Raw genomic sequence first — 26,745 nt, forward strand, 5'->3', positions numbered from 1 at the left:
GCACTTCTGGAGAAAGGACAGTCTTTTCCACACATAATTTTGGAACAAGAAGACATTCATAAGCAAAAAAAAATAAACTTCAACCAATACTCACACCTTATACAAATATTAATTACAATTGGACCACAAAGAAATGTAATTTAAAACTACAAAAGGTTTAGAAGAAAATGTCAGAGAAAATCATGCCTAACCTGAGTTAGACAAAGAAGAGTTCTTAGATATAACACTAAGAGCAACATCCAGAGTAGAAAAAAGAGTTTAACTGGATTTGCTCTGTGAAAGACTTTTTTTTTTTTTTGGAAGACGGAGTTTCACTCTTGTTGCCCAGGCTGGAGTGCAGTGGTGCGATCTCAGCTCACTGCAACCTTCACCTTCTGGGTTCAAGTGATTCTCCTGCCTCAGATCCCAAGTAGGTGGGATTACCAGCACGCACCACCACGCCTGGCTAATTTTTTTATTTTCAGTAGAGACGGGGTTTTGCCATGTTGGTCAGGCTGGTCTCAAACTCTTGTAATGGAATTACAACTCCTGTCCTGGAATGTAAGTAATGGAATGCTTACTCATCAATAAAAAGGAATGCACTATTGATACATGCAACAACTTAGATGAAACCCAAAAACATTATGCTAAATGTTTTGGGTGCAGTGGCACATGCCTGTAATTGCAGCACTTAGGGAGGCTGAGGCAGGAGGATCACCTGAGCCTAGAAGTTTGAGACTAGCCTGGGCAATATAGCAAGACCATATCTCTATAAAAAAAATGTTTTTAGGCCGGGCACAGTGGCTTACGCCTGTAATCCCAGCACTTTGGGAGGCCGAGGCAGGTGGATCACCTGAGGTCAGGAGTTCGAGACCAGCCTGGCCAACATGGTGAAACCACGCCTCTACTAAAAATACAAAAATTATCCAGGCATGGTGGCAGGTGCCTGTAATCCCAGCTACTTGGGAGCTGAGGCAGGAAAACTGCTTGAACCCGGGAGGCAGAGGTTGCAGTGAGCCGAGATCGCACCATTGCACTCCAGCCTGGGTGAAAGTGAGACCTTATCTCAATAAATAAATAAATGAAATAAAATTAATTTAAAAATTAGCTGGACATGGTGACATGTGCCTGTAGTCCCAGCTTCTCCAGAGGCTGAGGCAGGAGGATCACTTGAGCACAGGAGTTGCAGGATGCAGTGAGCTGTGATCGCACCATTGCACTCCAGCCTGGGCAACAGAGCAAGACTGCAATTCACAAACAAAAAAATAAATTAAAAAGGTGTTAAGCAACAGAATGCAGACTTGCAATGTGGAAAAGACAAATGGAGTCAGGGGTGGAAACAGAAGAAGCCGGAAGATAGGAGGCCATTACAGTCATCCAGGCAAGAAACGATGGTGGCCAGAACTGAGAGGACCGAAGTGGTAGCCGTGGAGATGGAGACAAGTATTCAAATATTTGCCTGTCCAATTCTAGAAAGCCTTGCCAACTCCCTCCCACTCCCAGCCCCAAACACGCCTGCTGGCTACCCTGCGGATTTCTTTAAAAGCATGGGAACGAAAGCAAATCATTGAGTAGGTGGCAAGTACCTCTCAAACAGCTTCCAACGACTGCAATAATTAATGTTTGTAAGTCAAAGCAATTATGCCTGCCCCAATGTCAGAGTAAACAACCAGCAATCCAGACAGCACTACTCAAAGGAAAATTACTCACAACAAAACTAACGAACCTGGTAAGTACATTTGGTAATTCTCAGGCATCAAAACACCACACTAAGACATACCTATGGGAATTATGCTTTCCCTAGATGCAAAAAAGCACAGCTCGAGGGGACCTCATGCCTACTGTCTAGTAGGTACTGAGTAGGCATCAACCATAACCACACCCAACTACAAGAAGAAGGTGGCCCAATGGCCAGGCTATCCAAGACCATGAGGACTCCCCCAAAATAGGCACCAATAAAAGGCAGGAAGGGAGGCATAAATCGCTTGGCTTTGTGGTGTTTGCAGCCACTCCTAAATCTTCAAAGGTCAAGTTCACTGCAAAATAAAACAGTCAATGTTGAAAAACCATTTTTCCGTAACTGTACATATTCCTGTTAGTCTCTTCTGACCCCAACTCCAACTCCGCCATCTTTTCTAAGGCATCAGAACTCCTTTAGCCTGTTGCTGCACTGAGCCTAACACGCATTCTTACATTGCCCTTTACAGAACACTTTTGCCCTCACAACCTCGAGTAATTGTCACCATGACAATGATGCTAGTAGCTACCACTTGTCCAGCACTGAATGGGGGAGGAGAGAAGGGGAGAGGGGTAAGCAAAGCTTTTTAGATGCCTGCAGGCTGAGATACCTACAGAGGAGGTAAGTCATGTTCCTGGCAAGTGACAAGCTGACGAGTGGCAGAGCTGGGATTCACATCCAGACAGTGCAACTCCAGAGTGAAAACCGTACCAGTCCTCTACACCAGGGGTCGTCCATCAATGTGGCTGTCAGGAACCAGGCCGCACAGCAGGAGGTGACCGAGCAGTGACCAAGCGGTGAGCAAGCAGTGAGCAAGCATTACCACCTGAGCTCTCCCTCCTATCAGATCAGCGGCAGCCTTAGATTCTCATAGGAGCACGAACCCTACTGTGAACTGGGCATGCAAGATCTAGGTTGCACACTCCCTATGAAAATCTAATGTCTGATGATCTGAGGTGGAACAGTTTTATCCCAAAACCATTCCACCACCCCATCCCCATGGAAAAATTGTCTTCCATGAAACCAGTCCCTGGTGCCAAAAAGGTTGGGGACCACTGCTCTACACCATCTTTGTGAAACAATCAATCCTAAGAGGGCTGAAGGAATAAACCCAGCCAGCCAGCGCCTCTGGCACTGAGGGCATCAGGGCAAGAGGGAAAGCAAAAGATACCTTCCAGAGCACTTTCCCCCAGCGTCATCTTGGAAAGGCTCCTCCCGGGTTCTACACAGGCTGCTGCCCCGCTACCCAATACACCATGCTAAGCAAGACCCGACTCCCCACCCCCCCTTGCAGCTGTCAGGGCTCCCAGAGTAGCTGAGACATCCACCTAATACAGCCCCCGACCTCCACTCTGCGATTTGGCCAATCACAGCTCTTCCCTGTTGCCCATACCAGCCAAGCTCTTTCTGCCATGTGTGTCTTTGCTAAGGTTGATCTGATTCTCTGTCTGCAACTCTCCCATCTGCCCCAGGCCCCTGGTGAACAGCTGCAAATTTTGCAAGTGTCTCCTCAAAGGCCCTCTTCTCTCTGAAGTCCTTCCTGCCAACCCTGCCTCCACCACATGGAGCTTGTGACAGCTCCCTCCTCTGCCCCCAGCATAGTCCAGACAACCTTCTCTCTTAACAAGTCTCACCCTTTAATACCCCTGGCCTGTGCTCACCTTCCCCTATCTAGAGTATGAGATCCTTGAGGACAGTGGCCGTGTCTTATTTTTCTCTGTACCATGAAACATTGCCCTCGTCCATAAGGAAACGGAGGCTCAGTGTGGTTAGTGACCGGCCAAGGTCAATCAGGAGTGGAAGTGGAATTAACATCGGAGCAACTCCAAAGCCTCTACCCTCCAGCACTAGGCTAGGGTCCTTCCAGATGTGGTCAGAGGATGGAGGATCTCTATAATGAAGAGAGCGGAGGAGCTTCTCCAGAAAGCAAATCTCCCCATAACCCTGCCTTTCCATTCCCAAGCAATTCAGCCCAAAGCTATTAGAGATTAGTTAACTTACAAGGGGATGGATCAATAACTAAATATATTACAGATAACTGGAGCCAGGTAGCTTGTTATTGGAGAAAAGAATAACAAATACATCAAGTAAGAAAGTGAGAAGTCAATGGTGATGTTGGACTGGGATTGAAGACATCAGTGTGAACTTACAGGCCCACTTCAAAAGGACACAGAAGCCAGCTCATAAAAGTTCCCACTGATAAATGGGATGGTTGGGATGGATTCATCTTATAGTCCATTATTATCACTGTTTTGATGCTCGGATGCTCTGAGACGATCCGGGCATCAAAACAGTGATAGTAATGCATTATAAGCTGAAGAAAATAGAAACTGATGAATCCAAAATTAATTAATGGAAAATTTAATGCATAACAGGATATTTAGAGCTCAAAAACCTCCCTACAAAATATATATTAATTGCAAAGGGGAAACTCAACAGTGAAGAAGCATAACAGACATCATTTTAATCAGAGGATCAAAGTTAACATAGGAATGGAAAAAATTGAAACCACGCACCACCCACCAGGATGCACTAAAAAGATGCATGGCCTCTGTAACATTCTTACAAAGATACATAAACTGAATCTAATCAAAAGGAAACATCAAGCAAACCAAAGGCACGGACATTCTGCACAATAAACTGGCCTATCATCTTCAAAAATGTCAAGGTCATGAAAGTCAAGAAAAGAGACAACTGTTCTAGCCTGAAGAGGCATGAAAATCACATGCAATGTATCACTCTGGACTCAATCATTTTGCAAGAAAAGACATTGCTGGGGGGTTAAAGCTGAGCATAAAGTGATTAGACAGCAAAAATGTGTCGATGTTAATTTTCTAATTCTGATTGTTATATTGTTATTACAAAGGAGAATGTTTTGCTTGTAGGAAACACATTAACAGATTCAGGGGTGGAAAATTAAAAAGTAAAAAGCAGATTCCCAGGCCCCTCTCTGTAATCACCCTCTTAGGGTGAAGCCTGGAATCTGTATTTTGGCAAGCCTCCAGGACACTTCTGGGCCACTCTGGCACCTGAGAGCCACTCCCTGCCATGTGCCCTCCTGCCATATCACAATCATAATGATTACTGCTCATAACCCTGTTCAGAAAACAGTGGTACCTCCCACGTACAAGAAGTCTGCGTAACTTTTCCTTTCCTTTTGGTTTTCTCTAATAAGACAGGGCAAGGGCTGCCAGGGGACTCAAATTCCAGGATGTCTGCATTCCTCCTTGGCTGTTCTCTGGATTAAGCTTTGTGGCATCTCATTTCTGCCAGCTGGAGGGGGTGGAGAACGGAGCTGTAAAAAGCTTGTTTGATTTTTAGTGCTCTCTCCTCCGTTACCGTCATTGCACTATTTATTTTATCAACCCCATCTCATTAGCCACCTGGTAAATCCCACTCAGAATGTCACAATGGCCCCTGCATTGCACATCCAGAGCCAGGGAAACAGCCCAAACAACTCGTCACTCAAGAAGGTAATTAATTACAGATGACACACACCCAAAATATCCTGGGTGCAATGGAAAAATCACAGGGTTCCAAACTTAATAGCCGGAATCACACTTGTCAGTCCCTCACTCAAAACTTACGTAACTTACTCCTCTGGCACCAAGAAGGCAGCTCACTTCAGCCCTTTGTGCCATTAAAAAGTGTTTGCTTGGAGGTCAGACCATCCTGATGGGAATGCTTGCTCTGCCTCTATGTGACCTTGGGCAAGTTGCTTAACCTGAGTCCCAGTTTAGCATTTATAAAATGGGATGATGAAAGTATCTACCTTCAGAAACTACAGAGAGAATTAAAATAAGTATGGGTGTGTATAAATAAAGTGTCTGGCATATGGTAAGTATTAAATAAATGTTAGCGGTTATTAATTCATTTTCATCATCTTCATTATTCATAAATTGCAAACCAGGGCTCCAGTGTCATCATATTCCAAATCAAGGAGGACTATTTTCTCCCAGGGAGTGAGCACTAGGGAAACACTTGGAATAATGCTCAAATGATCACCTGGACATATTTCAAGGTCAGGCATCAAATGACTGAGTCCTCTTCCCCAGCTCATCCCCTGGCTAACTCCTAGGGCATGGTGGATTCAACCTCACCACTTCAGAAAATAAGTATCCAATTTCCCTCAGCTGCATCAGGTCCCTCGAGGGATGCAGGATTTCCCTAAATAATGGGAAGGTGAGGGAGCCTCTCATGGACTGAACTGGGCTTTCATGGAAGCCAGTGTGGAATACCCTAATGTACCAATGTGACAACTCACCTTTTGGAGGAGTGAATGTAGCAGTACCACTGCATGAAGAGGTACATAAACACAAGTCTGGCAACCCAAATAAACACCTTCAAAAAAAGGGGGTTGGGGGGGAGAACAGGCAAGAGAAACTACTATGAAATAGAAAATTATATCCCGACAGGCCCCAAGAAGAATACGGAGCGGCAGATGGAGAGAACACAGCTGGGAGCCTATCCTGGATTTTTTTTTTTTTTTTTTTAAACAGAGTCTCGCTCTGTCACTCAGGCTGGAGTGCAGTGGCGTGATCTCGGCTCACAGCAACCTCCGCCTCCTGGGTTCAAGCAATTCTCCTGCCTCAGCCTCCCAAGTAGCTGAGATTACAGGCATGCACACCCGGCTAATTTGGTAGTTTTAGTACAGATGGGGTTTTGCCACGTTGGCCAGGCTGAAACTCCTGGCCTCAGGCAATCTACCCTCTTTGGCCTCCCAAAGTGCTGGGATTCCAGGCGTGAGCCACTGCGCCTGGCTCTATAACAGATCTTTCAGAGTCCCAGGCATAGAGGGGCAGGGCAGGTAACAGAAGAATGAAGCACACCAGGGCAACACGCACAGGGGCATCTTGTGAATGGTGGAGGCCACAGCAAAGTAGAGAATGTGCACCCATTGTCCAGGACTCAAAACCAGGCAGACAGGAATATGGTCCTGTGTGGCCAGATCTTCTAACTCTTCAAGAGCAGCTGGAAGTCCGGATTCCTCTGGGACCCATCAGGTCTTTAACCAGTGATTGACTCATTTTTCAAACATCCCACGTGCCAAACAAAACACAGCTGTGAGCTACAGTCGGCCCCAGCCACTGAGTGCTACGTCTCTCTCGACTTTGACCTCTTGGCATTGAGTTTTGCCATCTGTGAGACCAGAAGTCTACTTGCTATAGTGTCTCTTTATTAGGCCAAAAGGAGATGGATTAAAAGCCTTGAGTTCCTGTCAGAAACACATAACCTGAACCTAATCATGAGGAAAGAGCTGACAAAACCAAATTGACAGATGTTCTACCAAGCAACTGGCCAGAAGAGGGACCCAGAAAAAAAGTCAAGGTCATGAAAGACAAGCTGTGGAGGTGTTCCCCAGATTAAAGAGATAGGACCCTTCAGGGTAATCCCTGCTCCTGGACTGGATCCCCACTCAGTCAGAGAGATTAGCCATGAAAGCTTTAATTGGCCCCAATGGTGAAATATGAATAGACTAAATATCACGTCATAATACTGCACCAGTGTTACATTTCCTGCATTTTATCATCACACTGCAGACATGTAAGAAAGTATCCTTCTTCTTAGAAAATTGTGTACTTGAGTATTTAGGGGTAAATGGTCATGATGTTTGCAACTAATTCTTAACTAGATCAGGAAAAATGTTTGTATGGATACACAGAGATATAGATACAGATAAATCTGTCTCCAATAGAGCAAATATTAACTAGTCACTCTGCAGGAAGAGCACATGGGAGTTCCTTTTTTATTTTTTTTTATTATTATACTTTAGGTTTTAGGGTACATATGCACAATGTGCAGGTTTGTTACATATGTATCCATGTGCCATGTTGATTTCCTGCACCCATTAATTCGTCATTTAGCATTAGGTATATCTCCTAATGCTGTCCCTCCCCACTCCCCCAGGGAGTTCCTTTTTTGTCCCTGCAATTCTTGAGCAAATCTCAGATTACTTCAAAATAAAGATTTTTTTAAAAAAGAAATTCCTTTAGAAATGAAAAGCTCCCAACAACAAATAGATAGATAGATAGATAGATAGATAGATAGATAGATAGATTTATAATACTGGCCCATGCAGTAAGGGTTAAAAGGGTTAACTGAATAGCTCATAACTGGTACTATTAAAGCCAAGAAAATTTGTTTGGTCAATATAAATACAGCATATTAAATATTAAACAGTATCTGGGAATAACAAGACCCACCTACTATTATTACTTCAATAAATACTGGGGTTTTGAGGGGTGCAGTTCACCTGTCTCATCTGTGACAATTCCAGAAGAAGCACTGACAAAACCTAGGAAACACTTTGAGTGACATTTGGGAACAAGGAGGTACAATTGCTATTATCTTGCAACTTGCATCTGACCTCAAATGAGTCCCTTTCCTACAACGCAGAGGCATGGCATCTGGGGATTGCCACTGCTGCGCAGTTGTTGTTGCTGATAACGGCTGGAGGGTGAGATGTCCCGCATCTGAATACCAAGCTGAAAACTCAATTTGGCTCTTGCACAAGTCACAATAGTCTCATCAAATCTCGGCCTCTTGAGACTACAAGCAGAAACATGGACTGCGAATGCAGTAAGGATAAAAAGATAACAACAAAATACAACGAAGGGGGCCATGCAGCAGAGAGAGAGGAAGAGAGAAAGGTGATTGAAGGAGGGGGATCATCACCACGTACCCAAGAGGAGAACCACACCCCACTGGCCTGGCTGACTGAAACACACGTTTGCAGGGCGAGCAGGAGGAAGACAGAGAGGAGGGAGGGAAAGACGGTGGTTTTTAAATTCCGTGCAAATAATTAAAAATCAGGACATTTCCCTTAAAGATCTAGGTTTCTCTTGAAAAAGTCAAGTGTCCGACCACAGGGGTCCTGGGTACCCTCAGAGCAACCAGGGCTGGCACTAAGGACTTGATGCCCCTTTAGACCAGCCAAGTACCCCTCCAGTTCCCCCCAAAGATCCCTCCCCACTCCCTGGTCTCTCACATGTGGCTCATTTATTCACTTCCATTATCTACCTGGCCCCTGTAGGAATTCCAGTTTGAGATCCCCTACTGCATATGAACTCTGGGAATCCTACAAATTCCACAGGCAGCTGTGGACTGGGAATCTCAGAACCAAAGAAAGGACATGGTATAAAAATTAGGTGACCACAGGATTCTAAGTCCAGGTTCACACAAACAGCCTTTCCCGTGACAACTGATGGTTCGGCAATCACCACAGCAGTACTGCTATTGGCCCCCTCAAACACACACCTTGCCCTTGACACAAACCAGTCTCAAAGGATCTAGCCAAATGCACCACATTTCTGAGGAAACACAATGATTTTCCCCTTGACAGCTAATGACTGCAAGAGTTGATACAGCAAAAGGAAAACAAGACTCCCTCAAGCTGTCTGTCACTGCTGCTAGTCCACACTTGAGGACAACATGTTTCTACTATGTTCCATTCCAGCCCATGCCTTGGGGATGAATTATGGGAGAACTACAGAAGGGATTTCTAGGGAGTGTCTGTTCTCTGGCCTCCAGGCTTCCAGTTCAAAACTCAAGAGAGCCAAGACAATGTACCTGGAAGCCTCTTACGACCGCTTTTTGGGCGTGGTGGCGGGCGCCTGTAGTCCCAGCTACCCGGAGAGGCTGAGGCAGGAGAATGGCGTGAACCTGGGAGGTGGAGATCGCAGTGAGCCGAGATCGCGCCACTGCACTCCAGCCTGGGCGACAGAGCGAGACTCTGTCTCGGAAAAAAAAAAAAAAAGACGGCTTTTTACAGGTCAGTGCCCAAGCGTGAAAGGATTCTGTGGATTCCAGGAAGCTAACAAGGCATGGGGAGTTTGCAGGCCACGAGGGAACTGGATGCCATTTATTTACAAGGTAAATCGGAACTCTTGGAAATAAGGCTACCAGCAGGAGGCTCTAGGAGATCTGAACCTTTATTGCTTTTGTTTGTAACAATGCTGTTCCTCAGCCATGACCTTGTGAAAACCAACAACTCTGGGCCTGCCTAGTTTCTACAGCCCAACATTCAGCACAGTGCATGGCATGCAACTCAGCCTCGAGGACCATCTGATGACATCCAGCTGAAGCTAACATGCAAACCTTGTTTGGATCCTGACTTGGGAAGAAATGGCTATAAAAGACACTTTAGGAACAATCCGGGAACCGTGAATATGAACCGTATGTTAGATACTGTGGAATTACTGTCCTTTTTCTCCAGCATAATACTATTACAGAAAAGGAGTTCAGATCCAGACCTCAAGAGAGGGTTCTTGGATCTCACACAAGCAAGAACTTAGGGCGAGTCCATAAAGTGAAAGCAAGTTTATTAAGTAAAGGAATAAAAGCATGGCTACTCCATCGACAGAGCAGCCCCAAGGGCCGCCAGTAGCCCATTGTCATGGTTATTTCTTGATAACATGCTAAACACAGGGTGGGTACCCCCTTTTAGACCATACAGAGCAACTTCTTGATGTTGCCATGGCATTTGTAAACCATCATGGCACTGGTGGACTGTCACACAGCAGTGAGGATGACCAGAGGTCACTCTCATCATCATCGTGGTTTTGGGGAGATTCAGCCGGCTTCTTTACTGCAAACTGTTCTACCAGCAAGGTCTTTAGGACCTGTATCTTGTGCCGACCTCCTATCACATCCAGTGACTTAGACTGCCTTAACCATCTGGGAATGCAGCCTAGTAGTTTCAGCCTCATTCTACCTAGCCCCTATTTAAGATGGAATTGCTCTGGTTCAAATGCCTCTGACATTAGTATGGGGTAATGTAGGAGAACGTCCTTGTTCTTAGGAAAGAAGCGCACAAGAGTTCAGGGAAAAAGAATCATAATGTCTGAAACAACTTTCACATCGCTTAGGAAAAGTATATTTACATACACACATACATATCTATACACAGTATGTATCTCTGTATGTTTGTGTTTATTCATTTGTTTATTTAGAAAAACACTGAGAAATATGCAAAAAAAAAAAGTTGGTAAATCTAGGTGGAGGGTAGGTACATCCAAGTTTATAGTACTAGGACTTTTCAGCAGGTTTGAAATTTCTCAAATAAAAAGGAAATTTTAAAAAATACGAAGTATTTGGCTAGGTGCCATGGCTCATACCTGTAATCTCAGCACTTTGGGAGGCTAAGGTGGGAGGATCGCTTGAGCCCAGGAGTTCAAGACCAGCCTGAGCAACATAGAGAGACTCCGCCTCTAAAAAAAAAAATTAAAAATTAGCCCAGTGTGGTGGCGAACGCCCACACTCCCAGCTACTTGGGAATCTGAGGCAGGAGGATTGCTTGATCCCAGGAGGCTGCGGCTGCAGTGAGCTATGATCTACTGCACTCCAACCTGGGTGACAAAGTGAGACCTTGTCTCTACCCCAACCATAAAAAAAGAAAGAAAGAAATCTTTGATGAATAAATAAATCCATATGCAAAGCTCACGATGTCCTTTTTTTTTTTTTTTTTTTTTTTTGAGACAAGAGTCTCACTCTGTTGCCCAGGCTGGAGTGCAATGGTGCAATCTCAGCTCACTGCAACCTCCGCCTCCCAGGTTCAAGCGAGTCTCCTGCCTCAGCCTTCTGAGTAGCTGGGACTACAGGCGCCCACCACCACACCTGGCTAATGTTTTTTGCATTTTTAGTTTCACCATGTTGGTCAGGCTGGTCTTGAACTCCTGACCTCAAGTGATCCACCCGCCTCAGCCTCCCGAAGTGCTGGGAGGTGTAAGCCACTGCATCAGGCCTCACGATGACATTTCTATGTCCCATTGAGGGTAAACAGATGAAACTCAGGCTAGAGTTAACTGGTTGCCGGGGGTGCGGAGCTCCTGCCACCTCAGTACCACCCTGAGTGCTGAAGGAATCACTATCTCAGCCCTCCCAAGAACCAACTGCAGCACCCTGGCTGGGAAGCTCTGCTCTGAATGAGCAAGCGGTAGCAGCCATCAGAGTAATTACTTTTGTGAAGCAAAACGAGCTCTAATCCACTGTAATCAATTGGCCTATTACCAGCTGCCTGTTTGCCTTCAATTTCACCCTTGCTGGTAGCTTCCTTCCTTTGAGCTTTGTCCAGTGGGATTATTATTAAAGGGGGATTTATTAGTATTATTTTAAATGCCCATTTAGAAAGGGATTCTGGAAAGATGACAGTGACAGCAGCATAATTTTTTAATCTCTCAAAATCCCCATAAAAAAAAAAAAAAAAAAAAACCTAGGCTGGGCGCAGTGGCTCAGGCCTGTTATCCCAGCACTTTGGGAGACTGAAGCAGGCAGGTCACCTGAGGTCAGGAGTTCAAGACCAGTCTGGTCAACATGGCAAAACCCCATCTCTAATAAAAATACAAAAAAATTAGCCAGGCATGGTGGCGCATGCCTGTAGTCCTAGCTACTTAGAACGGTGAGGCAGGAGAATCGCTTGAACCCTGGAGGCACAGGTTGTAGTAATCTGAGATTGCGCCACTGCACTTCAGCCTGCGTGACAGAGTGAGACTCCGTCTCTTAAAAAAAAAAAAGGGCAGAAGCCCACAGACAGCATTTCTAACAAAGCTAGGTGACAAGGTACCCCCATAAACCCCAAAATATAAGCAGGCAAGGATAAAGTCACAGCCACAAGGCCTACATGGTATCTGCGTAGAACACAGAGATAAGTGACACATCTGATGAAAAGCCCTGAGAAGGACCCCCCTCAATCACCAACAGACCCCCCCCAAAATCACCGACAGGCCCCCAAATCACCAGCAGCCCCCTCCCCGCAAATCACCAACAGGTGCTCCTTGGAAGGAAAGTGAAAGGAGACGAAATCTTGGGGCCCCCAAATCACTAAGCTAAAGGGAAAAGTCAAGGTGGGAACTGCTTAGGGCAAACCTGCCTCCCATTCTATTCAAAGTCACCCCTCTACTCACTGAGCTGAATGCGCATCTGGTTGCCTCCTTTGGAGAGGTTAATCAGAAACTCAAAAGAATGCAACTGTTTGTCTCTAATCTACCTAGGACCTGGAAGCCCCGCTTGGAGTTGTCCCGCCTTCCAGACCAAACCAATGTTCATCTTACATGTGTTTATTGATGTCTCATGTCTCCCTAGAATGTATAAAACCCAACCGTGTTCTGACCACCTTGGGCACATGTCTTCAGGACCTCCTGAGGCTGTGTCATGGGCGCGCGCCCTCAACCTTAGCAAAATAAACTTTCTAAATTAACTGAGGCCTGTCTCATATATTCGGGGTTCATAAAAGCATGGTGGGCCACGTTGAGAAGTGCAGTAAAGCCAGGAGATTTTTCTCCTCCCCTAGCAGATGAGCACAAGGAGATCCACAGTAACCTAGGCCCACCTCCACTGACTCTCAAATCTGGACTGCCAGGACTCCCTTCCTGGACTGGGCCCTGCAGTGAGGTAAAAAGCTACAGGAGCAAAATCACAGTTTAGCAGGAGTGAGACATTAGAGAAGAGGCAAAAAGAAGATCTAGATGAAATGGGGGAGAAGAGCCAGGAAAGCTCAGAAAACAAGTTGCGGTATACCTAACACCACATGAAATCCACAGGAGAGAGGGTTCTGCTCCCTCTACGCCTCTTTCCTAAAGTTTCACTTCCTAACTACACATGAAGAGAATCAACAGGCCGGGCGCGGCGGCTCAAACCTGTAATCCCAGCACTTTGGGAGGCCGAGGCGGGCAGATCACAAGGTCAGGAAATCGAGACCATCCTGGCTAACACGGTGAAACCCCGTCTCTACTGAAAATACAAAAAAAATTAGCTGGGTGTGGTGGCGGGTGCCTATAGTCCCAGCTACTCGGGAGGCTGGGGCAGGAGAATGGTGGGAACACGGGAGGCGGAGCTTCCAGTGATCGCACCACTGCACTCCAGCCTGGGCAAAAGAGCAAGACTCCATCTCAAAAAAAAAAAAAAAAAAAAAAGAGAAGCAACAAACAAGTATCCAATAAAACCATACACAACATTATGAGGAGAAACAGAATAAGTAATAGAATATAGCTGCAGATAAAGATGTGCCAGAAATACTCCAATGACTGTGACCTATTGCAAAACAAGCTGGAAGACAATACAGAAATGATCTAAGACATAAAAGAACAACGTACACCAGAACCAGAAAAATGCAGCAAGGTGACCAAACTCAGGACATTAAAGAAAGTATTTCAGAAATGAAGACCAACGTAGAAGGAACACCTAGAAGATGAAAAGGGCAAATTTTTTTTTTTTTTTTTTGGAAAAAAAAAAAGGATATGAAGAAAGGGATAGATTTGAGAGGAAGTGACAAATACTGAAGACAGGCAAATAAGACGAACAGAAAACAGAAGTCCCTGGAGAAGAAACCAAAAAAACAGGTACTAACAACTCAATTCAAAAACACTTGGTTGGAATAAAGAGACCTGAAGTTCCATATGGAAAGGGACTGAAAGAGCGTGCCATGTACCTGAGAATACTGACGGAATAACTAACACCTAGACAGAGTCTAGTAAAATCGCTGACCTTTAGAGAAAGAAGAATTCCTTTGGGCAAGTCTTCTAAGGAGAAGAAAATTAGATTACTACAACTTTGACAGCAATGCCTCAAGAAAATGTAGTAACATATTTAAGATTCTCAGAAAATGTGACCTACAAATTTTTGGATCCACAATACTGATTTGGAAGTATAAAGAGCACCAACTAGTAACAACGTGTAACAACTCTGGGAATACTGTAACCATCAACAGTCCCTTGCAGAATATATCTCAGATTAAGCTTGCAATAACCTAAACGACTAGCAAGATACCAACAGAGGACTGGTGGAAAGCATTAAACATAAGATTACCCCAGGATTCAAAAGGAATGCGTAAAGTATATACTGGCCATAGGCTCAGGCAACATAGACTTAAAATGAATATTTTCTTAAAATGGAAGAAAACAGGGAAACATATGCCAGTTTGTTTGTTTTTGAGACAGGGTCTCACTCTGTCACCAAGGCTGGAGTACAGTGGCGCCATCACAGCTCACTCAGCCTCCAATTCCTGGGCTCAGGCGATCCTCTTGCCTCAGCCTCCCGAGTAGCTAGGACTACAGGTGTGCACCCCCACACCTGGCTAACTTTTTCTATTTTGTGTAGAGATGGGGCTTCGCCAGGTTGCCCAGTCTGATCTCGAACTCCTGAACTCAAGAACTCCCATCTCAGCCTCCCAAAGTTAGGATTACAGGTGTAAGCAACTGTGCCCGGCCCTCACAAGCCAATATTTTTATTTGTTCTCAGCAATTATATTGTTGTACTAGTGTTATTCTAAAACTTTATAGGTATCTACACACAGGAATATATATATACACACATACATAGACACACAAACACAATTTTTAAATACCTCATCATTTCACACTGAAATTTCCCATTCAAACTCAGTATTACAGGGTTATTTATTTACGTTACTTTATATATTTAACCCATATACAAAGCATCCATATACAAAGCATCTCAGGGATACATGGGATAATACACTTGGAATGATCCACAATAACTCATTTGCTTTCTAGCACAATATAGACACAACACCCTCAGAAAAATAACACACTATTACGATCAGAACAGCAACTCCAGAGAAGCCCATGTGTCATCTAGCCAAATATGCTCCTTCCAAGTCACACATGCACAACTGTACAAAGAAAAGAAAATACTACTCAAGTCGGAAAACTACACACACTGTCTGACACTTTGGATGCTGAAGACAGGCGACCACCACTAAGAGCATTGCATATGCATGACAATGGAGAGGGCCCAGGCCATACCCTGGAAGGTCCTGTTTTGACTCATCTCTGATCTCCTAAACAAAAAGTCAGAAGACCTATCAAGCGAGCTTCCCAATTGTTGGGGGTTCCGTGTTTTTTCCAGGACCATGATGGAACATTCAGGACATCTGGCCCCTTGTGTCCTGGGTTGACTCAACAGATGACAAAAGCAAGGCTGATTTTGCAAAATCTGGGGACATCTGGGTGCCGTCCTGACTGAGGGTTGCATTCCATGGAACAGAGAGCAACACGTCTCTAGCATCACACTCCAATGAGCATGACTTAAACCTCCCACCTCTTCTGGCTGCTAACAGTTTACATGCCTCTCCCGGCACCGGCGCCCTTCCAACATAACAACCACCCCCAGATCATAGCAAATGGAAGGAACATGAGCAAGGGAGCCCAGAGGAACCCACCGGCCCATGCGCCGGGCCCTGCAACCACGAGATGCTCATCCTGCCAGGGTCCCTGTGCGTCTTGTCCCCTTGAGCCTGCAGCATCTGTAACTTTCAGCCTGGCATTTCCTGCCCTGGCTCCCTCCCCCATGTCCAGTGACTACTGATCATATGAAAACTAAGATGACATAGAGCCTTTACCCACAATATCCGAAACAGTGAGGACACTGAGGTCTAAGACAAAGTAGACTACGGGTTATCACTAGCCAGCTAACCATCTCTGCACAACAGCTGGAGAAAAGCTAGACAAAAAACAGATGCCAAAAAACTATCATATCTAGGCACAGAGTGTTCTCCCAACAACAACCTAAGCTCCGTGAGGGCAGGGGGAATTTCATCTGATTGTCGGACTGCTGTCTCTCCAGTGTTGAGACCAGCACCCTGCCCACAGCAGGCATCTGGCAAATATTGACTGATTGAAGGTAAGACTGTTAAAGACAAAGCACCAGATACAGAATTCATTCACTCATTTTAAAAGACTGGAGAAAAACAATTGTATACTGTTAATGTATAAAAAAAACCACTGAATTGCATAGGTGGGTGGGTGAATTGTAAGAGACGTATATCCCATCTCAATATAGCTATTAAAAAATTCACAATAATTAAGCATCTATTATATACCAGGCATTGAGACAAGAACTGCAGCTGTGAGAGAATATGACAAAGTCTGCTTGTGAAGATGATAGGTGTAACTTTCATTAAGACCTACACAGATAAACATGCACACGTGCGGACAAAGACCACAGGAGGGTCATGAGGACCTAGTCACATCTCGATAATTAAAATGGAGCCATAAAAATCATATAACTGGCATCACATACAAGAATGCTAATGACCCAGCCCAATTCCACTCTCCTCCTCCTCCTTTACAGCTAAGTAAACTGAGGCTGTGAGTAGGAAAGCAGCTAGACACACCGACAGAGAAGTAAAACTGAGAGAAAAACCTGAACTCAGCCAGGCGCGGTGGCTCATGCCCATAATCCCAGCACTTTGGGAGGCTGAGGTGGGAGGATCACTTGAAGATCTCTTGGAGTTCAAGACCAGCCCGGAAAACACAGGGAGACCATGTCTCTACAAAAAGTAAAATGACTAGCCGGGTGTAGTGATGTGTACCTACAGTCTCTGCTATTCAGGAGGCTGTGGTAGGAGGATTGCTTCATCCCAGGAGCTGGAAGCTACAGTAAGCTATGACTGAGCCACTGCACTCCAGCCTGGATGACAAATCGAGACTCCATCTCAGAAAACAAAAAACAGAAACAAAAAAAAGCCCTGAACAGCCCGACCCCAGGACCTGCAAATTTTCCCCCACACCACACTGCCTCAGTCATAAACCCTAGTGAAATGTGTATCCCCGGGGGGTCAAATTCAAATCACTGAGAACAAATGAGAATCAACATTTGATAGCAACACTCAGATGTAGCCAATCTCTTTCACAATTCACACTAAAACAACACAAGACACATCCTTTGGTATCCATGGGGTATTGGCTACAGGACCCACCTCGGATACCACAGTCCAAGGGTGCTCAAGTCCCTTATATGAAATGGCACAGTATTTGTAAATAGCCTAAACACATCCTCCGGTAGACTTTAAATCATCTCTAGATTACTTATAATACCTAATATAATGCAAATGCTATATAAATAATTGGTACACTATGTTGGATTTTTATTTGTATTGTTCTCTATTATTGTATTGATATTTTGTATGTTCTTCTTGAATATTTTCAATCCGCAGTTGGTTGCATCTACGGATGTAAAACCCACAGATACTGAGGACTGACTAGACATAGTTTCTGGAACATTCACTATTCCCATTTCACATAAATGGAAACTGGGGCACAGAAACGTTATCAGTTTGTCTAAAGGCTCAAGCTGCTAAGCAGCAGAGCTAAGATTTGAACCTGCACCTGTCAAAAGCTGGGAGAAGAGACATCACTAATGTCTATCAGTCTGCCAGGGCTGCCATAACAAAATACCAGACTGGGCAGCTGAAACCACAGAAATGTATTTCTCACAGTTCTGGAGGCTGGAAGTCTAAGACCGAGGTGTTGGCAGAGTTGGTTTCTCCTGAGGCCTCTCTCCTTGATTTGTATATGGCTGCCTTTTCCCCCAAGTCCTCACATGGTCTCCTCTCTGCCAATGTGTACCCCAATATGGTGGGGTTTGTTTTGTTTTGTTTAAGACAGGGTCTTGCTCTGTTACCCAGGCTGGAGTGCAATGACACAATCATAGCTCACTGTAACTTCCAACTTCTGGGCTCAAGCAACCTTCCTGCCTCAGCCTTCCAAGTAGCTAGGACTACAAGTGTACACAACAATGGCTAATTTTTTTTTTTAATTATTTTTGTAGAAACATGGTCTCCCTGTGTGTCCCAGGCTAGTCTCAAATCGAAGAGATCCTCAAGTGATCCTCCTGCCTCTGACTCCCAAAGTGCTGGGATTGTGGGTGTGAGCTATTATACCACACTCGACCTCCTCTCTTCTTATAAGGCTGTTGGTCCTATCATACGACAGCCCCATATCTTTTTTTTTTTTTTTTTTTTTTTTTGAGATGGAGTCTCCCTGTGTCACTCAGGCTGGAATTCAGGGGCACCATCTCGGCTCACTGCAACCTCTGCCTCCCAGGTTCAAGAGATTCTCATGCCTCTGCCTCTCAAGTAGCTGGGACTACGGGTGTATGCCACCATGCCTGGCTAATTTGTTTGTTTGTTTGTTTTGTATTTTTAGTAGAGATGGGGTTTCATCTTTTTGGCCAGGCTGGTCTCCAACTCCTGACCTGAAGTGATCAACCTGCCATGGTTTCCCAAAGGCATGAGCCACCATGCCTGGCCAGTCCCTCACTTATGACCTCATTTCACTTCAATTACATCCTTAAAAGCCCTATCTCCAAATACAATCACTTTGGGAGTTAGGGCTTAACATATATATTTGAGGGGTAGGAGGACATAATTCACTCCATGACAAATAGTGACCCACTTCTGGCTAGGAGCCAAATTTGACGGCTGCAAATTTATAATAGAGGAAGTTTATAAAAATGCAACCAGTAATAGATCAGTAAAAATTTAGATAATCCCTGAACATAAACCCTAAAAATAGAATAATTCCCAAATAATTATTCCCAAGCCAATCTCCCTTTAGAAGTCACCTAAGCAGTAAACGAAATATAATTAGCATTGGTTGTGAGACCTCTCAGGAGAGGACACTAAGCTGTTTACTAACCCTCCTACCTCAGGGACAAGAGAATTGGTTGTTTTGTTTTTTTTTTTAATAGTAACAATACTTTCCATTTATAGGACCATTTTCTTCCCCCTAAAAATCCAAAGAGCAAAAATGCCAAACATAAAATCTCCTTCAACATGCTGTTTATTACTAAGAGGAGAGGAGAGCTTAGCAACTTTCAAACAAGCCACACGGCACAGATCCCACATCCATGTCATTTGATAACCTTCCAATCTTTTTATTATTCATCATTTATAAAGCACCAACAGCATTATCACGTGGAAAATAAACCTATTCCCCTGAACAAGGTTTGAGAATTCTTTTGTGCTGGCTTAAATGCTGCCTTGAAAACTGGTGAACGCCACAAGAGGTTGGTTTGCCTGTCATTGTTAATTCCTCTTCCAGCCCAGCTTGGGTCAACAAAGGAGCTAATGCCGCTGCAGAGTTGGCCGAAATCCCGTGATAGATCTCCCTACCTCCCATCAGCCCAGAGCTCACACGGGCAGCAACAGCTAGATTCTCTCGCCCTTTCCTTTGGGCAGAGGTCAAGGCTGAAAATCTCAAAAGATGTATCTTGCCAAGATGGGACTGTTGTCTTCTTGCCCTGAGTTTCTGCAGTCAAAGAGGTGAGCAGGCTAACTGTGTACCCACTACCTGCTCTCTTGATGAGTTTCACTCCACCAAACCTCCCACATCTTAATTCCTGCAGCTCAGAAGCACAGGGGAGATGCTCTAGCTACATCTCCCAGGAGACACTGCTCTGTAATACCAGTAGTGCACCAGGGAAGCATCTATCCGCCCTCTAGAGAGGGAGTTAACAGGAACACGAGGTTCCCAATGACCTTGGATCAGACTTGCTTCTGCAGAACCACTAATAAGGAGCAGAGGGGGCCGGGGGCAGTGGCTCACGCCCGTAATCCCAACACTTTGGGAGGCCAAGGTTGGGGGGGACCACTTAAGGTCAAGAATTCGAGACCAGCCTGGCCAATATGGTGAAACCACATCTCTACTAAAAATACAAAAATTAGCCCAGCATGGTGGAGCATATTTGTAATCCCAGTTACTTAGGAGGCTGAGGCAGGAGAATCGCTTGAACCAGGAGGCACAGTGAGCTGAGACTGCACCACTGCACTCCAGCCTGGGCAACAGAGTGAGACTCTGTCTCTAAATAAATAAATAAATAAGAAGCAGACGGGCAGCAGCACCCATCCAAAAGTCAAGGGGATCAAATCGCATTAAGTTATAAGCAAGGAAACATCTCTGCAGGCATCACAGAGGTTGGAAAATGAAGCCTTCCCTTCTCCCAAACATTAGCATTGGCTCCAGAAGCAGAAGGTGTTTGGCTCCTGGTTGACAGACATAAGCTTCTCCTGATTGGGACATAGAGGAAGCTACGTGGCAGAATGGGAGAGAGCTAGAATTTGGAGCCAAAAGACACAGATTCAAGACCTCACTCAGCACTTGGGCACTGAAGTCAGGGGGTCAAAAACTAGAGCCCACAGGCCAAATCCAGCCATCACCTGTTTTTGTAAATAAAGTTTTATTGAAACACAGGCATGCCATTAGAGCATATAGTATCCGTGCCTGCTTGTGAAAGCTGATCATACAAACTGGGTCATTCTTGTCACACCCAACTAAAACAGAGTCAAGCAGCCAGTAGGGAAAAGCACTCAGGGAACGTAACACTGCTCCAAGAATGTAACTCTCCGCAAGCCTGGCTGTTGGAACTGCCTGTTGGAACTGGAACCCACTTTTATCTAATAGCTACTGAAACTGTCTACAATTCTAAGACTAGCTTTATCTCCGGCAGTCACTCACCAATCAGAAGTTGTCGGTTCCACAGAACTTTCCAGCGCCAATGAACTTTCTTGCAGAGCAATGTGGAACATTTCTCCTGTTTAGAAAACCTCCAACCCTCTCTTTGTTCTTTGGACCTGCCAAAGACCACCTGGTCTGTGTGTACATCCTGAATTCCAATTCTTGCTTCCCAAATAAAACGTTTTAAATGTAGATTCATCTCCATATTTCATTTGACTTCAACACTGCTCTCACACTACAATGGCAGAGTTGAGCAGCTGCGACAAAGACCATATGGCCCACAAAGCTAAAAATATTTCCCATCTTCACACAGAACACTGACTGACCCCTGCCCTGTGGCTCCACATCCATTACTTTACCTCTTTCAATCTCAGTGCCCATATCCCTTAAATCGAGAATGGCATGATCATCCGTCCTTCCTATCTCGTGGGATTATAAAAGTCAAGTTCATTTATTACAATATCATGTTAATGACAATGACAATTCTTTGAGCCCTTAATATCTGCCAGGCAGTATTCTAAGCACCTCGCCTGATTTCATTTAATCCTTCAACATTGCTGAGAGGAAGAGAATATTTTAAACCCATTTTACAGATGAGAACACTGAGATCCAGAGAGGTGAAGGATGGTGAGGTGAAGGAGAGGTGAAGGATGGTGACCAAGATGACCCCTCTGCCAGACGGCAGAGCTGGGATCCCATCCAAGCTCTTTCCTCCGTTCAGCATCCACTTCTCTTCCTGGCCCTGGGGGACACAGAGGTATTGGAGGTACCGCCCAGCAGAAGAGTAAAATGACAGATCTCAGCCCCGCACTGACACCTTGCCACCCTCTGGCCTGTCTCCACCTTTTCCCTCCAGCCGCCTCGCCCCTTTCCTCCTCCCTTCTTTTTCTTCCCATCTTCAATTCCCAAGAAGAGTTTGCCATCTTCCTTTTCAGAAACATACGTGGCCTACTTCTCAGTTGATAAGCAAAGCCACGAGAGCCACCAGGTACCGATTTGCATTTCATTCTTAGGCAACACTTCATGTTGTTAAGTCTGTAAAAACACTTCTAAAACAGAGAGTAACACTTCCAGAATAAAGACTCAAAGCTTTTGGCGTAATTTAGAAAAATACATGTGTAACGTAGAACACCACCACTAATAAGCAGCAGCGGGGATGGCTACTGGGAATCTCAGAATTCTCACTGCATCCTCGCAAATGCCCTGTGAGCCTTGGGATTCACTGGACACTGGAGCCCAGAGAGGTCGGGGAATTGCCTGACAGTGCACAGCCAGTAAGGCAGAACTGATTATCAAAACTAGGTCTTCTACCAAATCTAACAATTGGGCCATACCACCACACCACGAGACATTAGAGGCTGAGTACATATAATGATCATTAGTAAAACAGGAACGCAATCAAATACTGGACACCGCTCAAGCTAAGGCCTCCCTGTCCTTTTGGTCAGGAGAAATCCATCTACTCTTCAGTTCCCTGGCCTGAAATCTGGGCTGCCTGTGGCTGTTGGCACTTGCCAAGGTTCCCCAGGGAGGGCAACGCTACCCCAGAAGAGGGCTACAGCCCTGAACCAGCCTCTCCACTGTAAATGCAGAAACCCACCCACAGCCTCTGGAACATAGCTATGGCCAAAGCTGGGTGCTCAGCAGACCTCCTGCCCTCCCTAGAGCCCTCCCTCTGCACCACAGGCTCAAAACTTGAGAATCTTCACTAAAAAAGCCCATGCTCTGGTATGACTTCAAAACCACACATTTGCTGCTATCTGACTCAGGATGATCACAAGATGGGAATAACTGTGCGTGTTTTCTCCCTCCCTCCCTTCAAAAAAAAAAAAAAAATTAAGCCTTTTCAGAAAGGTTTAGGGATGCAATAGCAGACCCCAGAGCTGGGTTCCCTTTGGTGCTCTTAGTCATCACATGAAGATGGTGTGGGCAGCTTTCTGAAACTTCCAATTAGCAGCAGGAATAATACAGTTCTATAGGAACCTCTCAGCTCTCAAAGAGCCCGTGTCAACCAGGGAGGAGGGTGAGGCTGTCCCACAGGGTCGATCAGGAGCTAGAGAAGGAATTATAGACCACAAACAAGCACCGGGCCTAGTGAAAGGTCCCTCCAAGCTCTCCTCCAAGCTGCTATGTGATCTAAGATATGTAAAATCACGCTGCACCCCTAACACCCTAAACACGCTGGCCAGGATTTTTCTCCTGGGCTCCAGGTCGTCAGTAAATCCTACGGCTCTCTCTCCAGCCATCAGGGCCTCCGGGATGTCTCGGAGGCACTGCAAACAGTGCGTGCACACGTGCACACACACACACATTTCTCACACACACTCTCATACTCCTCACACACTCCACACACATACACACGCTCTCACACACACTCACACTCCTCTCACACACACACACACACTCACTCACACAGCCTCCTCTCCCACAGAACCCCTTCTCTGGGACCGTGTCCACCACCTACTCAGACACTTAAACCAGAATCCTGGCTGTCACCCTCCACAGCTCCCTCTGTAACCAATCCGTGAGAAGTCCCCGAAGCCTCCGTCCCATGTCAGAGCATTCTTCTCCACCCCCACAGCCCCAAGGACAGCCCATCTACCCTCCTCCTTCTGCCTGAGCTTTTCCTCTCTGTTCTGATATATGCGCACCAGCAGGCAGGCACACCCACGCACACGCCTCCCTGACCGATGACCTCAGGGGTAAGTGGCCTCTCCCGTGTAACAGAGGAGACACGGAGCTGGCTTTGCTCCGTGGGTCTGGATCCAGTGCTCTCAACTGCCACAAATGCTACACAGCCTCCTCAGTCGCCAGCTCACATACACACGTGTCACTGAGATTCACTAAGGACCCCGCTCCCTGTCACCCACACACCATCACCTGCACTGCCACTCTCACACCATGTGTTCTCCATGGCTCCTGCACCACAGGATCTGCCCCCACCATCTAGAGCCAGGCTTCTCAACTGGGGCAATTTCAACCCCAAGGGACACTGGGCAACATCTGGAGACTTCTTTAGTTGTCATAATGGGGAAGGGAGGAGCACTTCGGGCATCTAGAAGTCAGAGGTGCACAGGACAGCCCCCACCACAAAGGATTATCCAGCCCAAATGTCGACACCGAGAGTGAGAAACCCGATCTAGAACTTGAGCTTCTTATCCACCTTCTTTACCGTTTCCTACAGCACCAATATTTAATAAATGAGTGTGGCCAGGTACGGTGGCTCACCCCTGCAATACCAGCACTTTGGGAGGCCAAGGCAGGATAATCACTTGAACCCAGGAGGCGGCTGTTGAACCCTGGACTGTCCCCAGGCTGCAGTGCAGTGGCATGATCTCAGCTCACTGCAACCTCCGCCTCTGGAGTTCAAGTGATTCTCCTGCCTCAGCCTCCCAAGTAGCTGGGATTACAGGTGCACACCACCATGCCCAGCTAATTTTTTGTATTTTTAGTACAGACAGCATTTCACCATGTTGGCCAGGCTGGTCTCGAACTACTGACCTCAGGTGATCCACCCACCTTGGCCTCCCAGAGTGCTCGGATTACAGGCATGAGCCACACCTGGCCATGAATGCATTTTAAATGTCTGCCATCCCCTCCTGTCCACACAGTACGTCCACGTTGCCTTGCCCAAAGACAAAGCCACTTCACCAAGGCAGTAGGCGGCAAACGACCATCCCAGCCCAGGCCCTCCAGCCAAGTCCGTGCCCACTGACAAGACCCACATGGCCTCCTGGGGTCATTTCTGAAAAGGAAGCCCGTGATCAGCTCCCACCCATGAGAGCTACATTTCGGCTTGTTTCAGTGTCACAGCCTCACGGGGCCATGAACAAATCAGGCGGCATCACTTGCGCTTTGAGCCTACAGGGCACCCTCCCTAGAACTGGGGCTCCGGGACAGCCTCCCTGAAGCTTTGTCAGGCTTCTCCTTTTTAAAAGAACAGCTGTGAGATACAATTCACATACCAAACAATTCACCCAGTTCAAGCATACAATTCAGTGGTTTTCAGCATATTCACAGAGCTGTGCAGCTATCCCGACAATGTTATCATAGAACATTTCATCACCTGCAGAAGAAACCTCACACCCCTCAGCAGTGAGGCCAAGTCTTGAGATCACCTCCAAAGCCATCCTTTAGCTGTGGCGGGAAACCCTTTCTGATGAAAGCTCTCCCCAACACGTGCAGTTCAGAAGGAGACCACCACCCTCCTCACCCCACAACCCAGGTGCCAACATTCTGCCCTCTCTCCCAATGATCTGCGGCAAGAAGAAACCGGCATGCAAAGAACTCACTCCCTCACATCACTCTTCTAAGAGCTTTTCTCCTGAAGGAGCTCTCTAGAGGGCAAATCTATCAGAATGCGTTCATAGAAATTTATGTAACGATCTAACAATAACTCAATACGTTATTGTTAAGAAGGTTCTAGCAGCAAAGGTGAACCAGAAATGTGGCTGAAGTGCCTCTGTGTGATGAGAGATGAAGCAAAGGGAAAAACCAGGAATGTACAGTAGGCTGGGCTCCAGAAACCACGCCGATGCCCCTGTGCTACGGCCAAGGCACATTCCAGGGTCACGAGGGCACCCGTCAGCCTGTTCAGTTATGGGAAGAGGATGCTAACTGGGGCGAGGTATGTAAGGAGGTGGGGACCTAGGAGCAGAGGAACCTAGAATAGGAGCAACAACATGGGGCTTAGATTCAAACAAAGTTGGTTCGATTCTCTGAGCAACCATTCAGCTTGCCATGTGACCCGTGACAAGGGTTCCTTAAACTTCCAGTTTCCTCACATGGAAAAGGGAATCACCCTTTCCTCTAGGTCATGGTTGCTCACCTCTGGGCTTTTGCACATCCTTTCCTTCCCCCGAAGGCTCCTCCCTCCACCCTCATCTTCTCAAATGTCACTTCCACCAGCGAAACTGCCTGGGTCCCTGCCCTCCAGCATAGACATGCAAGCACTCGCTGCCTATGTTTGCTGCTTTCTTGACAGCCTACACTTTTCCTTCAGAGCAATTCTCTGTTTGTACTAAAGTGAGTATATCATTACTGTCTGCCTCCTCACCAGAATATGCCACTTCATTACTGTCTCCCAGTGCCTGGGACACTGTGGAAACCTGGTGATTTCGTCTCTCCTTGAAAGGCGGCGCAGTGTGCTGGCTGAGAGCTTGGGTTCCAGAACAGGGTGTCAGGTGAGCTCTTTTGGTAAAGGGTCAGGCCTGTGAGCCACGCAGTCTCCTTTGTAACTACTCACCTCTGCTGCTGCCACATGCAAGCTGCCAAGAACCATTCCTAAACAGATGGGTTACAATAACGCTTTGTTCACGAAATAAATCACGGCCCTGCAGGTGATAGTTTGTCAACCCCTGATATAGAATCACACTGAAATTGGATCCTGGCTCATTCACTCCCCAGCTGGTTACCTTCAACAAGTGATGACTTCTTTGTGCCTTGGTCCCTCATCTCTAAGAGGGCAGTCGTACTTCTACCTACCTCACTGGGAAGATTAAAAGAATGTCTGAAACACACTAAGCACTCAATAAATGTGAGCTGCTGTCATCATAATCATCATTACTTAATGGTAGCAATAATGGAATCAGTGATTGCACCTCCCAACCCTGGGCAATTAATGGTGGCTACTATGATGATCATCATATTGATGATGGTGGGGGTGGTGGGTGGAGGAGTCAACCCTGACAAAAAGAAGGGCAACCAGGTGAGCTCAAGGAAGGAACAAGAAATATCAAGAACTCTACCTGGGCCCACAGAGGCTCTGTGACATCT

The 26,745-nt window shown here is 46.0% G+C and overlaps 1 protein-coding gene across 1 annotated transcript in view; it reads right to left on the minus strand.

Annotated features, from left to right (window-relative positions):
* SNX29 (sorting nexin 29) overlaps positions 1-21,187 on the minus strand; it is a 409,777-nt gene extending 388,590 nt beyond the window's left edge. Inside the window, exon 1 of the mRNA XM_063623811.1 lies at positions 20,971-21,187. The gene's annotated coding sequence lies outside the window, so the exon portion shown is untranslated. The remainder of the gene's footprint in view (positions 1-20,970) is intronic.
* Between the last annotated feature and the right edge of the window lie 5,558 nt (positions 21,188-26,745).

The sequence above is a fragment of the Symphalangus syndactylus genome, chromosome 18 (genome assembly GCF_028878055.3).
Source record: "Symphalangus syndactylus isolate Jambi chromosome 18, NHGRI_mSymSyn1-v2.1_pri, whole genome shotgun sequence".
Classification (NCBI taxonomy): Eukaryota; Metazoa; Chordata; class Mammalia; order Primates; family Hylobatidae; genus Symphalangus; species Symphalangus syndactylus.